The sequence below is a fragment of the Canis lupus genome, chromosome 23, assembly GCF_011100685.1.
Source record: "Canis lupus familiaris isolate Mischka breed German Shepherd chromosome 23, alternate assembly UU_Cfam_GSD_1.0, whole genome shotgun sequence".
In the NCBI taxonomy this organism is placed as follows: domain Eukaryota; kingdom Metazoa; phylum Chordata; class Mammalia; order Carnivora; family Canidae; genus Canis; species Canis lupus.
Window position 1 is genome coordinate 50,010,797 of NC_049244.1, and position 16,991 is coordinate 50,027,787.

The following is a 16,991-nucleotide window of genomic DNA, read 5'->3' on the forward strand; positions in this document are numbered from 1 at the left end:
GTCTCCTAAGACAAAGCTCCAGGGCGGCCGGCATCTGCTGGCTGCCATGCCCCCCCCCCCAGCTCTCCTCCAGGACACCCCACCATGTCCACAGATTAGCTGGTGTCAGGCTTAGCCCCTGACTCGGGGGACCATGTGGCTTAGGGCCGTCAGGTGGGAGCTGCATCCTCCAGGCCCGAGACAGGAGGTGCGCACCTTTCCGGACCACGGAGAGTCAGGCATAGGCTTCTGCTTGGGCCGCTGCGAAGAAGAAACTTTTCTGTGGGACTTGAAGTTGTGAGGCCTCGAAACCTAAAGTTCCTGGCACCCATCCCGTCACTAGAGGGTCTTGTAAGACTGGATCCCACCCAGGGGAATGGAAAGAAACTCTAAGTCCTATTGATGCCATTTAGGTCACACCTGAAGCTGGATCTACCCCTGCCCTTTTTTAGTTAAACGAGACGGGATATTCCCCTTTTTTGTTTAGTTGTGTTCAGGCCACGTTGAGTTGAGCTTTCTGTCACTTGCAACCAAGGAGCCTTGACTGGCGAAGTCTGTCGGCAAAGCAAAATGGAAAGAGACCCCGCCTGGCAGCCGCAAGCACACTATTCCAGTTTCATCCCCGATCCAGGGGTGACCCTGGGCAAGTTCTTTTTGACGGGTCCTGAGCTTCAAAATACAATTCTGTGTTTTCTTAAGATTTCCTTAGAGAGGGATCCCTGGGTGGCGCAGGGGTTTAGCGCCTGCCTTTGGCCCAGGGCGCGATCCTGGAGACCTGGGATCGAATCCCACGTCGGGCTCCCGGTGCATGGAGCCTGCTTCTCCCTCTGCCTGTGTCTCTGCCTCTCTCTCTCTCTATCTGTGACTATCATAAATAAATTTTAAAAATCTAAAAAAAAAAAAAAAAAGATTTCCTTAGAGACATACCCCGTGCAAGGCCTTTGTCCTGGTAGAAAAGGACTCCCCACACACCCCTTGAAGGTATATGAGGCAGAGCAAAATCTGAAACTTCTTCTTCAGCTTCCACATTCCCTTAGTGGCTTTCCAATGCGAGGCGAACCTGTATCGCTGCTTTAACGTGGATTTTATGAAACGCTACAGATCTACTCAGGTCACTCGGATGGCTTAATAACAGATGACTCTTTGAGTTCACAGGCGGAAATCAGAGTTGTAACACTGTGCTAAGGGAATCAGAGGAAATGGGAAAATCTTTAAAAGTACTTTGCGACTAGGGGTGGTGGAAGGGGAGGTGGGTGGAGGGTGGGGGTGACTGGGTGATGGGCACTGAGGGGGGCACTTGACGGGATGAGCACTGGGTGTTATTCCATATGTTGGCAAATTGAACACCAATAAAAAATAAATTTATTAAAAAAAAGAAGATAAAGTATAGGAATGCAATAAATAAATAAATAAATAAATAAATAAATAAAAGTACTCTGCAGGGTGGAGGTGCACATGTACACATACATAGGCAAACACATACATATATGATTTTTAGACTTTTTAAATTCCAGTAGAGTTAACACGCAGTATTTAGTTATGGGTCTATAACGTGGTGCCTCGAGTCCACGTATTGCTCAGTGCTCATCAAGGTTACATGTGCTCTCCATCCCCATCACCTGTTTCACTCATCTCCCCACCCACCCCAGCCCCTCTGGTAACCAGCAGTTGGTTCTCTTAATAGCTAACAGTAGGGTTTTTTGTTTGTCTCTTTAATTCTCTGATCATCTATTTCTTAAGTCCTCTTTTTTTTTAAGATTTTAATTATTTATCAGAGACACAGAGAGAGAGAGAGAGAGAGAGAGAGAGAGAGGTAGAGGGAGAAGCAGGCTCCACGCAGGGAGCCCGACGTGGGACTCGATCCCGGGTCTCCAGGATCACACTCTGGGCCAAAGGCGGTGCTAAACCGCTGGGCCACCCGGGCTGCCCATGTTTCTTAAGTCCTACATCGGAGTGGAATCATATAGCATCTGTCTTTCTCTCACTGGCTTATTTCGCTTAGTATCATACTCTGTAGCTTCATCCATGTCGTTGCTTTTCTTTTTTTTCCTCCGTTAAGGAGAGGGATTTGCCTACCACATGCTGACTACTACCCCTACCTCTTCACCTACTGCAACCACTACCACCACACCCCCTTCTCCTTTGGCAACCCCTCTGCATAAGAGCTGCCACCGTTCCCACTCTCATTCCTCCCATTCTCTCTTAGTGATAGATTATTTGCAAATCACTTTGTGGTCTACATAATATGTATACATCGCCTTTTTAAAAAAGCGGACACCCATTAGGGCAGCCGGGTGGCTCAGCCGGTTAATCATCCAGCTCTTGCTTTCAGCTCGGGTCATGATCTCAGGGTCCTGGGACGGATCCCCACAGCCAGCTCCGTGCTCAGTGCACTGTCCACTCTCTCCTTCTCTAAAGTAAATAAATATTTTAAAAATAATAAAATTGAAAAAAAAAACTGACACTTGGAATAGCCCTCTGAGTTATGGATTATTAAGCATGAGTTCAAAGAGGTAAATAGGGGGGATCCCTGGGTGGCGCAGCGGTTTAGCGCCTGCCTTTGGCCCAGGCCGCGATCCTGGAGACCCGGGATCAAATCCCACGTTGGGCTCCTGGTGCATGGAGCCTGCTTCTCCCTCTGCCTGTGTCTCTGCCTCTCTCTCTCTCTCTCTCTCTCTCTCTCACTGTGTGCCTATCATAAATAAATTTTTTAAAAAATTAAAAAAAAATTAAAGAAAATAAGATCAAAGAGGTAAATAGGAAACAAGAGCTTACAAACCCAGGTCTTCTGACCCCAAAGCCACGGCCTCCAGTGCGAGGCTCTCCTCCGTCCAGCACCGCTGCCTCCCCGACACTCTGCTTCCCCACGGAAAGACCCACAGCTGTGTTCATCCTCCTGGCCAGCAGGGCTGCTGCCCCACCCACCCACCCCCAGCCCTTCAATCCAGTTCCACCAGGGACCAATGAAGGAGAAGAGGCAGGAGGAGAGGCTCAAATGAAACGTTACTTCGAAAGCCCGCCTACCTTGTCCCTCCAGCCAGGAGCCTAGGCTGCAAGGCAGCAGGGTAAGGTGTCCGTCCTCTGATTAGTAAGTGGTGGGGGGTTTCTTTGCAATGAAATCTGGGTGAGCTCCTTGGACCGAGGTCAGAAGCACCAAGGCCCAGTTTACAAAAACCATGTGAGGGACCCGTGTATCCTCCAAATCGCTGACAGGGAAGAAGGCTGGAGCCAGAAGTTAAAACATGATGCATAAACTCATCGTGCTCTTGGAAAAGAAAGAACTAATTCACTAGTTAAGAGGTAAGAGGTGCAAACCCGTCCGACCCCCAACTAAGCTGTCAGGTAAACCTCTTCATACCCCTACACTTCAGCTGCACCCGTCCGACCCCCAACTAAGCTGTCAGGTAAACCTCTTCATACCCCTACACTTCAGCTGCACCCGTCCGACCCCCAACTAAGCTGTCAGGTAAACCTCTTCATACCCCTACACTTCAGCTGCCTCATCTGTGCAACAAAAAAAGGGGTGAATGAGATTCTCTCTCAGAGCTTCCAACCCTTAATATTGCACACTCTACTAATAGGGATTATGGGCAGCCCTTCCCTGATAAACCAAGCCCTTTAATTATGAATTAAGCGAGCCCTGCGAAAGCGCCGAGTTAATTCCCGTTAGTAGTATAGCATTTAAGTTATATGGAGAAGTACTGATTTCCTTTTTTCTCTTTCAGCCTTACTGAGCGATAAAAACCATAATTAATAGGCTCTGACAGTAATATCCATAAAATAATAAGTGCTTAGAAACAAGAAGGCCTAGGTGTGCCTTGGTAGCTCGGTTAAGGGTCTGACTCTTGGTTTCAGCTCAGGTCGCATCTCAGGGCCCCACGCGGGGCTCCGCGCTCAGCAGGGAGTCTGCTTGGGATTCTCTCTAAAGCAAATAAATCTTAAAAAAACAAACAAACAAACCCAAGAACGCATAGGGGGAAAACTTCCCCAAACTGCATCCTGTACCCCATGGCCTTTAACAATGCATTTGGGAATTTCTGTATCCTTACAAGTTGAGAATTCAAACCAAACCCAGTTAAAAACCTAAGATTTCAAAGAAAGATGCTCCTTTTGCATTTCCCCACTACACAGGGCAGGGACGGGGAATGAAGGGCCGCAGCTCTTCCTCTGGACCAGACCCAGACTGACAGCTTTTAAAACAGTTCAGAGGGACGCCCGGGTGGCTCTGTGGTCGAGCATCTGCCTTTGGCTCAGGGCGTGACCCTGACCCTGGGGTCCTGGGATCGAATCCTGCACTGGGCTCCCTGTGGGGAGCCTGCTTCTCCCTCTGCCCCTCTCTCTGTGTCTCTCATGAATAAATAATATCTTTTTAAAAAATAAAAAATATATTAAAATAAAGCAGTTGAGAACCCCGCCTGGCTGAGGCGTGGCGGGCCCTGGTCAGAGGTACCCCTCTCCACTTCTCAGCTGGCCAGCCACTGCCCATCTCTGCTGCTACACCCCCCCACACACCCCCTCGCCACAGGCTCCCTCCCCCACTTTCCCCAGGTTTCCAAGCACTGCCAAACTGGTTGTTAAAGGGCTCTACAAACAGCCTAATTCCATAGCTAGCCCCCTCCCAGCTATGTACACAAAGGGAAAGAAATAAAAGGGTACTTTGTTCATTTTTTAAGGCTCTCAGAGGATACCACTAAACCCTAAGTTCCTGGTGTGTTTTATTTCTTTACAGCGATCAGGAGCTGAAAGTGCTCTGAGCTAGTTGAGCAATGAGATACAATCCACCCTCCAAAGACACATGGGTGCTTCATTTAAAAAGATTGGTTTATTTTTATTTCTTTCATTTTTAAAAAGAATTTTTTAAGATTTTATTTACTTGACAGTGAGAGGGAGAGCAACAAGCAAGGGGAGCAGCAGGCAGAGGGAGGGAGATGCAGGCTCTCCAAGGAGCAGTGGGCCCGACCCAGGGCTCCATCCCAGGACCCCAGGATCATGCCTGAGCGGAAGACAGATGCTTAACCCACTGAGCCACCCAGGCGCCCCGAAGACTGGTTTAAATATACTGCATTCAGCACTTGACAGAGGCCCTACCTTTTGGTTCAGTAATCAGTCTTCTGCAAACACATCAGAAAAAAATAAATAAATAAAGATTCAGACTAAACCATATACATAAAAAATGTTCAGGGATCCCTGGGTGGCTCAGCAGTTGGGCATCTGCCTTCGGTTCAGGGCCTGATCCTGATGTCCCTGGATCAAGAGTCCCTGGATCGAGTCCTGCATCGGGCTCCCTGCATGGAGCCTGCTTCTCCCTCTGCCTGTCTCTGCCTCTCTCTGTCTCTCATGAATAAATAAAATCTTTATAAAATAAAAATAAAAATAAAATAAAAAATGTTCACTGCATCATTTTTTAGGACACAGAAAAATCAGAACTGTAAATATCCAACTATTGGGTTAGCACGGACAGTCGTGGAGATAGTTAACAATCGTGTTCGCAAAGACTTCGTAAATGAGTGTAGAAAAATGCTCATGATATAATGCTGTGTGAAAAAAAAACAGGATATAAAACACCAACTATGAACAACTGAAATAAATGTGATTTTTTTTTGTCTGATTAAAAAAAAAAAACACCAACTATGAAAAACAATATTGCATAGAATAAGGGATCCTGGGGTGCCTGGGTGGGTCAGTCAGTTGGGTCTCCAAGTCATGATTTTGGCTCAGGTCCTGATCTCGGGGTCATGGGATCAAGCCCCAAGTTGGACTGCGCACTCTGAGCCAAGTCAGCTTGTCCCTCTCCTCGCACCCTCCCTTCAAATGAAGAAATAAAAATAATAACAGATCCTGATCTTAATAACAAACAAAATACTTCAATGTTTCATCATTAACAGTGACGTTTGTTGTATGTTATTTGTAAATTTTATCATATTTAGAAAGCTCCCTTCTATTTCAATTTCTTAAACAGTTTTTTACACGACATTAAACATTTTAACATACTTTCCCTGAATGTGATATGATCTTTCACCATTAATCTGTTAAACATGGTGAATTTTCTGATGTTAAATCAACCCAGCAATTCCAGGATGAATCCAATCTGTTCACAATGTATGGGCTTTTTCATACATTCATGATTTTGCTTGCTCATGTTTATGATTTTTACATGTATGTTCCTAAGGTTGGCCTATAATTTCCACTTCTCATATTGTTCTCAACACATTTTGTATTGAGGTTTTTACAGCTTTATGAGATACATTCTACTCCGTAGAAGGATTTATGTAAGTTTGAAATTATCTTTTTCATAAACATTTCATAGAATTTGCTCAGAAATCCATGTCAGCCTAGACCCTCCTTTATTTTTTTTTTTCTTTTTAAGATTTTATCTGTTTATTCCTGAGAGACTCAGAGAGAGAGGCAGAGACGCAGGCAGAGGGAGAAGCAGGCTCCATGCAGGGAGCCCGATGTGGGACTCGATCCCAGGACTCCGGGGTCACAACCTGAGCCAGAGGCAGATGCTCAACCACTGAGCCACCCAGGCGCCCCTAGACCTTCCTTTAAAGAGAAATATTTGGCTACTGGTTTATTTTACTTAGAAATTCTAGGATTATTTAGCTTTTCTACTTTTTTTCAAATTTAGTTTTGGTAAGTTATATTTGTCTAGTAATTAATTTCCTCTAAGTTTTCAAATGTTTTAGCATAAATTAGTTCATAATAGTCTTTTTAGTATCTAAAACATCTGCTTTTCCATTCCTACTATTATTTGTACTGTTCTATTTAAGTCAACCTCACCATATGTTTATCAACATTACTAGCTTTTACAAAGAGCCAAAATTTGTCATTATTGATCCTAATGAATACCATGAAATTATTACTATTATTCTATCTTCTTTGTTTCTATCCTGCGCCTTTTTTGAATCTTCCAACTTCAACAGTTAGCTAGCTAATCTTCAGGCTTTCTAACATAAGCATTTATACATGTTTTAGCTGCTTTCCCCAACTCCAAATTTTGACTCATAGTATTCTCCTTATCTTCCAGTTTAAAACTTTGATTTCCACTACCATTTCTTCTTTGCTGCAAAGGTCATTTTGAAGGATTTCTATGATTATTCATAATTACATTTTTATCTGTTTCTAGCTTAATTGCATTGTGGTCACAGATCTGGCCTGCATGATACCAATTATTTCATAATTGTTAAAACTTGCCTGGTACCAAAGTTTGAAGTCACTTTTTATACATGTTCCGTGTGCGTTTAGGAAAAAAAAAATGCACATTCTGCAGTTTTGAGATACAGTGGTCGTTATGTCTACAGCTCAAACTTATTCAAAGTATACTGCTCAAATCTTGTATATGGTCACCGAGCTTTTCCCCACTTTATCAAGTACCAAGGAAATATATTAAAATCTCACTAGTAATACAGCTGACCCCCAAATAATATGGGGGATTAGGGATGTCAACACCCCACACACTTGAAAATCTACATAGAACTTATGACTCCCCAAAAACAGTCTGCTGCTCACCAGCAGCCTTATGGATGACATAAAAAGTCAATATATATTTTGTATGTTATACATATTATATACTGTGTTCTTACAATAAAGCTAAGAAGACAAAATATTAATAAAATCATAAGAGAAAATATATCTACAATACTGCACTTCTTGAAAAAAATAATCCGTGTATAGTGGACCTGTGTAGTTGGAACTTGTGTTGTTCAAGGGTCAACTGCATATGTTTCTCATTAAAAGTCTTCTCAAGTTTTGCTTTATATTGAGCATACAAGTTTATCATTTTGTGCTAAACGGAGTAAGTCAGAGAAAGACAAATATAGGATTTCACTCATATGTGGAATTTAAGAAACAAAGGGGGGAAAAAGAGACAAACCAAGACAAACCAAGAAACAGACTCTTACCTAGAACAAACTGATGGTTACCAAAGGGGAGGTGGGGGGGAGGGTGGGAAATCGGTGCCGGGGATGAAGAGTACACTTACCATGATAGCACTAACATATGGATTTGTTGAATCCCTATATTTTACACCTGAAACTTAACACTGCATGCTGTCTATACTGAACTAAAATAAAATTTCTAAGGGTTCATCATTCTGATGAGTTGAAACTTTTTAACCAATATGATCATTTTCGTTTCTAAAAACGCTTTTTCCAGAATTTAAAGTCTATTTTGGGATCCCTGGGTGGCGCAGCGGTTTAGCGCCTGCCTTTGGCCCAGGGCACGATCCTGGAGACCCGGGATCGAGTCCCACGTCGGGCTCCCGGTGCATGGGGCCTGCTTCTCCCTCTGCCTGTGTCTCTGCCTCTCTCTTTCTCTCTCTCTCTCTCTCTCTCTCTGACTATCATAAATAAATTTTTAAAAAAAAATTTAAAAAAATAAAAAATAAAGTCTATTTTGCCCAATGTCAATATCACAAGCTTTCTTTTGGTTTTTAATCATCCATTTAGCTTTCTCTAGTCTTCCACTTTTAACTTCTCTGTATCCTTATGTTTCAGACATATCTTCTATAAACAGCAAATAGCTGAATTCATTTTTCATCCAGTGTAACAATCTTTGGTTCCTTCAGCTTAGAATTACTGCTAGGTTTATTTCTATTTCTTTTTGTACTTGCAAATTATCTGTCTTATTCTATATTTCTTTTCTCAGCTTTTTTTAACTTCGAGAATTAGTTTCCTCATTTTAATTTTCCCCATTAGCTAGAAAGTCGTTCAGTCATTTTTAGTGGTTGCTTCAGAAATTTTAAAACACACACTTTCTAACCAAAATCTAGATGTAACCAGTATCTTTAACTCCCTCCCAAACCATGCAGGAACTTTTTAAGCTATTAACTCCTTTTGCTTCTCCAACTTGTCACTTATCTAATTCCCCCTGAAGACACTGTTATCTTACCCAGTCAGTATGTGCTTTAACTTAGAAATTTTTCCCTTTCTTTTCTCTCCATTACTTTTTTGCTTCCATCCGGGAACCATTTTCCTCTCCCTGAAGTGTACCCTTTTAGTGACAATCCGCTAGAACAAACTCTCAGTTTTTGTGAAGTCTGCAAAGTCTCTGCTCTCATTTTTTAAAGATGTTTTTAATGAAAATAAAATTCTAAGCTGACAGTTATCTCTGTCAGTACAAGAAAGATAATATTTTAGTCTCTTCTATCTTCTGTTGTGGCACTATCAGGATAATTTATCACGTCTTTAAAGATAAACTGCCTCTCCTTCCTGACCTTGCTTAAGATTTTCTGTACCTTTTGTATTATACGATTTAATTACATTTTTATCAACGTGTGGATGTCTTTTTACTCATGATAGGGATTCATAGGACTTCATGATGTTTTTTCTGGGTCCTTGAAAATTCTCAGCATTATCTCTTTAAATGTGGCTTACTCTCATTTTCTCTCTTGTCTTTCTGAAACTATAAAGTTAAGTTGGATCTGAATTCTCCAACTTCCACAACGATTAATCTCTCTTTCGAGGTTTTCATGTCTTTGCCTCTCTGTGTTGCCACTGAAAATTTTTTTCAGATGGATCATTCAGTTAACTATTTCCTTATTTTGGTTTGGATTAATCTGTTGTTAAATCAATCCATTCACTGAGTTCTGATTTTCAATTACTCTGTATTTTTTCAAGCTCTGTGTGGTTCTTTTTCAAATCAGGTTGGTTCACCTTTACAGTTTCTTATTTGCAGCTTACACCTTGTTTAGTCTTTTTTTTTTAACTATGCAATCCTTATTTTCATTCAAATTATATTGATGGGGATTCTCTGAGGTCTAAGACAAACATAGATTCATCCAAAAGACAGGTAGAAATTGGCTTTTGTGCAGGGACACTTCCAATGTAGGAACTTTTTTATTTTTTTAAAGTAGGCCCCATGCCCAGCATGGAGCTTGAACTCAAAACCCTGATATTAAGAGCTGCATGCTTTACAGACTAAACCAGCCAGTTGCCCTGTAGGAACTACCCCCCACCCACCCGTAGGAACTCTAAATCAAATTTTCATCTTGCGCTTTTTCTGACCACCCAGTTATTGTGATTCTAGATGCACATCTGTATTAGAACTGGTTTTGGTTCACTAATTCTCAGGACCAAATACCAAGCATTTGTTCAGAACCACAATTTTTGAGATTTGATTTTTCTTACAGTCTCAAACAGTTTGAAAGAGAGAGGAATTTTTCGGGTTTTGGTTTTTTTTGTTTTGTTTTGTTTTGTTTTGTTTTTTCCTAATCACCCTTATATTGAGGGAGAAGACTTCTGAAGTCCCAGCTTTATGGCTAAAGGGTCCCACTCAGATGTCTTAGTTTGTCTCTTATCCCTTGTGTCCTCAAGACCATGGAAAAAAAGAAGTACAGGTTAAACTTGTTTGGCAAATGCCCTCAAGGAAAAAGCCAGCTTCATTGCAACAGACCCCTTTCACTTAGCTTTTGGCCTGAATATTCATCACTTCCATACTGGTTCATTGCATTTAATATCCCATTGTATCCAACATCGTTAAATTATTTCAACTAGAGTACTGGTAAACTGTATTGCTGGAAACAGAATTCAACCCTGGGAATTCATATTTAAAGCCACAGAGCCAGGCAGCCCGGGTAGCTCAGTGGTTTGGCGCCGCCTTCGGCCCAGGTTCTAATCCTGGAGTCCTGGGCTCAGGGCCTAATCCTGGAGTCCTCCCTGCACGGAGCCTGCTTCTCCCTCTGCCTGTGTCTGTCTCTCTCTCTCTCTGTGTCTCTCATGAATAAATAAATAAAAATCTTTAATAAGATAAAAAATAAATAAAGCCACAGATCCTTGCAGTTTGACAGCCAAATCAGGACATGATCTGGCCCAAAAATCTATCAGTTCACTGCCTGTCACTTTGTAATAAGTGCTGATATTTTAACACTTCCTATGGGCCAGGTATTGTGGTAAATATTTTATTTTATTTAATCCTTACAATGATCCTAAGAGCCAGGTATACTTACTATCCCCGTTTTACAGAAGCACAGAGATAACTAATTACCTAAGGTCCACAACTATCAAGTGTGATTTATACTCAAAAAAAATCTAACTCCAAAGATCAGACTCCACCCCCCTCAAAAAAAAAAAAAAGATAACACTCTTAAGATCCATGTAATTTTGCTTCTCAATAAATAACGTAAGAGAGGGAGAGAGAGAAAGAGCACATATTAACCAGGTATGACTGAGTCACCAATGAAATACAGACTTTCCTATTTTTAATCCTTTCCACTTCTGCTCAAGTCAGGGATGGCATATTTCCATCATTTTTTATATATTCCAGAATTTTAAAAGTAGGCACAAAGTGCTGATTGGAAATGAAGACTACATTGATAAAACAACACCCAAAGGGAGGACTGGTAACCAGACTGCAACACCAGTGGTCATCAATTCTGCAATCTAGCCCAATATTAACGCCTCTGATCAAATCTGAAGACTCTTGCTGAGGATACTCTAACAGATTTTTTTTTACAATTCTAATTTCATCTTCTATGTGTAGGTCTAACATCCAAAAAAACCTTGATTCATTCTAATAGTCTCTAAACCAGAAATTTCCAAAAATTTTTTTAAGTTTTTATTTATTCATGAGAGACACAGAGAGAGAAAGAGGCAGAGACACAGGCAGAGGGAGAAGCAGGCTCCATGCAGGGAACTCGATGTGGGACTCGATCCCGGGACCCCGGGGTCACACCCTGGGCTGAGGGCAGACACTCAACCACTGAGCCACTCAGGCGTCCCTCCAAACTTTTTAAATATTGAAAAGGGAAGGATATATATTTTGATACACATATATATATATATGTATCAAAAATGGACTTCCAAAATTCAGTCTTAGAAAAGGCATCCCCAAAGAAAGACAGATCTCCCAGCTTTCCTGAGTTCACCTTACCCTCTTCTTCTGTCCACTTCTCTACTCAACAATGGAAGAAGGAAGCTTACTTATCACAGGGAATGTGTTGGATTCTATTTGCCTGCTTTCCCTACCGCTTCCACCCAGCAAGGATTTCACTTCCAACAAGAGATCTACCTTCAACTGGTCAATTAAACCTCCAGTCAACATCCCCTCTCCTTCCCAACTAGACAGCAAGGCAAGTAGGGAAGTGCATCCCCTTTTTGTGCCCAAATATAGAAGTCCAGGAGCCTTTGAGTTGTAAAAGGCTGTAAACTGCCCCCAATTTACGAATCAAATAACCCACAAGTATGCTCTGGACCCTACTATGGGCACTATGGTTCCTGAGGGGATGGAGAGATGCCTAAACATAGTACCAGTCATCAGGAAATGAACAATCTAGGGGGGGCCTGGCTGGCTCAGTTGGTAGAGTATGCAATCCTTGATCCTGGAGGCCAGGAATTCAAGCCCTACTTTGACATTAGAGATCACTTTAAAATAACATTAAAAGTTGAAAAGAAAAGAAAGAAAAGAAAAGAAAAGAGAAAAGAAAAGAAAAAAGAAAAGAAAAGAAAAGAAAAGAAAAGAAAAGAAAAGAAAAGAAAAGAAAAGAAAAGAAAAGAAAAGAAAAGAAAGAAAAGAAAACAGGGATCCCTGGGTGGTACAGCGGTTTGGCGCCTGCCTTTGGCCCAGGGCGCAATCCTGGAGACCCGGGATCGAGTCCCATGTCAGGCTCCCTGCAGGGAAGCCTGCTTCTCCCTCTCTGCCTCTCTCTCTCTGTGTCTGCCATGAATAAATAAATAAAAATTTTTTAAAAAAAAATTTTTTTAATAAATAAATAAAAGAGGGGAAGAGGAGAGGTACCTCACTGGCTTAGGTGGTAAAGTATGGGATTCCTGATTTGGGGGGCTTGAGCTCAAACGCCACACTGGATGTAGAGCTTACTTTAAAAAATAACTTCATAATAATAAAAGAAGGAAGAAGCGAAGGGAGGGTTAGTTAGGTGGGAAGGACATCATAGTAGAAAGGAATGGTAGGTGTCCAAAATACTGCTGTTATCAAGGTAAAAATTACTAACATGCATTATTAGTATGCTGTGTAAGTGCAATGTGATAGGGACGCCTGGGTGGCTCAGCAGCTGAGCGTCTACCTTTGGCTCAGGGAGTGATCCCAGGGTCCTGGGATCGAGTCCTGCATCAGGCTCCCTGCATGGAGCCTGCTTCTCCATCTGCCTGGGTCTCTGCCTCTCTCTCTCTCTCTCATGAATAAGTGAATAAAATATTTAAAAAAAATATATATATATATCAGAAATTATAAGAAGGACATATAAAAGGTCCTCAAAGCAATAGTTACCGAAGGAGATGGGATAGTAAACCTGAGGTGGTCATAAGAAATGTTAAGCTCAAGAGAGCAGGGAAAAAAAAAAAAAATCTAGTCAAATATTTTTAAAGTTGTGGAAAATCAGCTTTGTTTTTCATGTGCTGAAATCTTAATCCTTAAGAAGTTCTTGGAGGGCGCCTGGTGGCTCAGTCACTTGAGCACCGGGACTCTTGATTTAGACTCAGGTTGTGATCTCAGGGTCATGGGATCAATCCCCAGTGAGGGGCTCCAAGCTCTGCCTGGGATTCTCTCTGCCCTTCTCCCACGCATGCCTGTGTGCACAGTGTGCTCTCTCTCGCTCTCTCTCTCTCTCTAAAATAAATGAAACTTTTTTATTTTAATTTGTCATTTATTTATTTTGTTTTAGAGAGAGAATGTGCACAAGCCTGGAGGGACAGAGGGAGAAGAAAAGAGAGAACACCAAGGAGGCCGCATGCTCAGTGCGGAGCCCGAGGTGGGCTCAGTCCCAGGACTCTGAGGATCACACCCCTCGCTGAAATCAGGAATTAGTCGCTCAGCTGAGCCACCCAAATGCCCCAGTAAATAAAGCTTTAAAAAAAAAATTTTAAATACCAGCTCCGGGAAAAAATAGGAAGCTGGTGGAGGTACTGCAAGAGAAATACATCTACTGAACTTTGCAGTAACTGATCTCTTCAAGCTTGCAAGGTCTTCCTTCTTTTAAAAGTCCAACAACCAGCTTGTCTGAAGTTAGTTTTTTTGGTCAAAAAACTCTTCATTTCTTTTTCAAAGTTGATCTTTTGATCTATACTGGAAAGAATGAAGTGACGCCTTTTACTCTGACACTCCGCTCACCCACAAGTGAGTAAGAGAAAAGCAAGTTTCATCTATACCAAGATGCTATTTTTTACCTATCAGATTAACAAAAATCAAACCGTTGGTGACAAACAGTTGGTGAAAAACTGTTGACACTGTTGATAAGAATGTGGAGACGGTGCTACTATCCTACATTACTGATAGGAGTAAATAACATACAAAGTCTGTGGAGTCCAATTTGGCAATTTTTATCAAAATTACAAGTGAAAAGAAAAAGCAAAATTATAAGTGTACACATTTTTAACTTAGCAATTCTACTTCCAAAAATATATCCTGTAGGGGCAGCCCTGGTGGCACAGCGGTTTGGCGCCGCCTGCAGCCTGGGGTGTGATGCTGGAGACCCAGGATCAAGTCCCACATCGGGCTCCCTGCATGGAGCCTGCTTCTCCCTTTGCCTGTGTCTCTGCCTCTCTCTCTCTGTGTCTATGAATAAATAAATTAAAAATCTTAAAATATATATATATCCTGTAGCTGTACTTAGATGTACGTAATATGTGTATATTTAAGGCTAATAATTGCACCTCTGTTTTCAAAATATCAGAAGCAACCTAACTGCCCATTAATCTGGTTAAGTCTCAGTACATCCAGAGGCACCTGGCTGGCTCACTCCATGGAGCACACGATTCTTTATCTCAGGGTTCTGAGATATTGTGTATAGAGATTACTTAAAATATTTCTTAAAATTTCAGTATATCCATTCAGTGGAAAATATGCAGGGGTCAAAAAATTTAAAGAACCTAGAACATCTAGGGATCCCTGGGTGGCGCAGCGGTTTGGCGCCTGCCTTTGGCCCAGGGCACGATCCTGGAGACCCAGGATCGAATCCCATATCAGGCTCCCAGTGCATGGAGCCTGCTTCTCCCTCTGCCTGTGTCTCTGCCTCTCTCTCTCTCCGTGACTATCATAAGTAAATAAATAAAAATTTAAAAAAAAAAAAAAAAAAAGAACCTAGAACATCCAACACGATATTTAAAAAGAACAAATTTACAGGAGACCTGGGTGGCTCAGCGGTTGAGTGTCTGCCTTCAGCTCAGGGCGTGATCCTGGAGTCCCGGGATTGAATCCCACATCAGGCTCCCCATGAGGAGCCTGCTTCTCTCCCTGTCTCTGCCTCTCTCTCTGCGTGTCTTTCATGAATAAATAAATAAAATGTTTAAAAAAAAAAAAAAGAACAAATTTGGAAGACTAACACTATCCAACTTCAAGACATATTCTAAAGCTACAATTTAGAAAGACTATCTGGTATTGGCAATAAATTAAATAAATAAATAAATAAATAAATAAATAAATAAATAAATAAATAAATGGAATAGAATAGACTGTGCAGAAAAAGACCCACATAAATAAAATGAACTGATCGGGGCGCCTGGCTGGCTCAGTAGTAGAGCATGCGACTCTCAATCTTGGGGTCATGTGTTCAAGCCCCACATTGGGTGTAGAGTTCACTAAGGAAAAAAAAATAGAATCAACTGATCTTTGACAAAGAATAAAGGCGATACCATGGAGCAAAATCAGTCTTTTCAACAAACGGTGCTGGAACAACATCCACATGCAAAAAAAATGAATCCAGACACAGATGTTACATCCTTCACAAAACTTAATTCAAAATGAATCACAGATCTAAGTGTAAGACGCAGGGCTATAAAACTCCTAGAAGATAACACAGGAGAAAACTCAGATGACACACCTTGAGTGTGGCAATGACGTTTTAGACGCAACAGCAAAAGCACTGCCCACGAAACAACAAATTGACAAGCTGGATTTCGTTAAAAGTAAAAACTTCTGCTTTGTGAAACACAGTGACAAGAGAAGGAGAACACGAGCCACAGACTGGGAGAAAATATTTGTAGAAGGCACAACCAAAGGAGAACTGTTACCTATAATATACATAACACTTGAAACTCAACAAGAAAATAATCCAATTAAAAATGGGCCAAAGGGGGCTGCCCGGATGGCTCAGCGGTTTAGCGCCACCTTCAGCCCAGGGCGTGATCCTGGAGACCCGGGAACGAGTCCCACGTCGGCCTCCCTGCATGGGGCCTGCTCCTCCCTCTGTCTGTGTCTCTCCCTCTCTCTGTCTCTGTGTCTCTCATGAATAAATAAATAAAATCTTTAAAAAAAAAAATGGGCCAAAGATCTTAACAGGTACTGGCCAAAGAAGACATGCAGATGGCAAACAGGCCTATGAAGAGATGATCCCCGTATGTCATCAAGAAAATGAAAACGAGAATAATGATGAGATTCCACTACATACCTAGTAGAGGGGCCAAGCCCCAGAATACTGACAATAGCGCATGATGGCAAGGATATGGAACTCAGGAGCCCTCATTCATTGCTGGGGGGAAAGTGACAGGGTACAGCCACTTTGGAACAGTTGCGATGGTTTCTTACAAAACTAAACATACTCTTACCATACAGTTCTGCAGTTATGATTTCCTTGCTATTTACCTAAAGGATTTAAAAACTTATGTTCACAGGAAAACCTGCACATAGACGTGTATAGCAGCTGCATTCACGCGTGCCAAAAGTTGGAAGCAACCAAGACGCCCTTCAGTAAATAAATGGGTAAATACACTGTGGTCCATTCAGACAATGGAATTTTATTTGGTGCTAAAACGAAATGAGGTGTCAAGCCCTGAAAAAACGTGGAGGACCCTCAAATGCAGATTACTGAGTAAAGATCCGGTCTGAAAGGCTACATATTATAGGAGTTCAGCCATAGGGCATTCTGAAAAAGACCGAACAGTGGAAAAAAATCAGATCGGTGCTTGCCAGAAGTTGAAAGGTGGTGGAGAGCACAGGATTTTTTACAACAGTGAAAATATTGGGGGATCCCTGGGTGGCTCAGCGGTTTAGCGCCTGCCTTTGGCCCAGGGCGAGATCCTGGAGTCCTGGGATCGAGTCCTGCACCCGGCTCCCTGCATGGAGCC

At 42.0% G+C, this 16,991-nt stretch overlaps 1 protein-coding gene across 1 annotated transcript in view; it reads right to left on the reverse strand.

Annotated features, from left to right (window-relative positions):
• Positions 1-16,991, reverse strand: part of PLCH1 (phospholipase C eta 1) — a 203,036-nt gene that overhangs the window by 176,529 nt on the left and 9,516 nt on the right. The gene's annotated exons all lie outside the window — the stretch shown is intronic.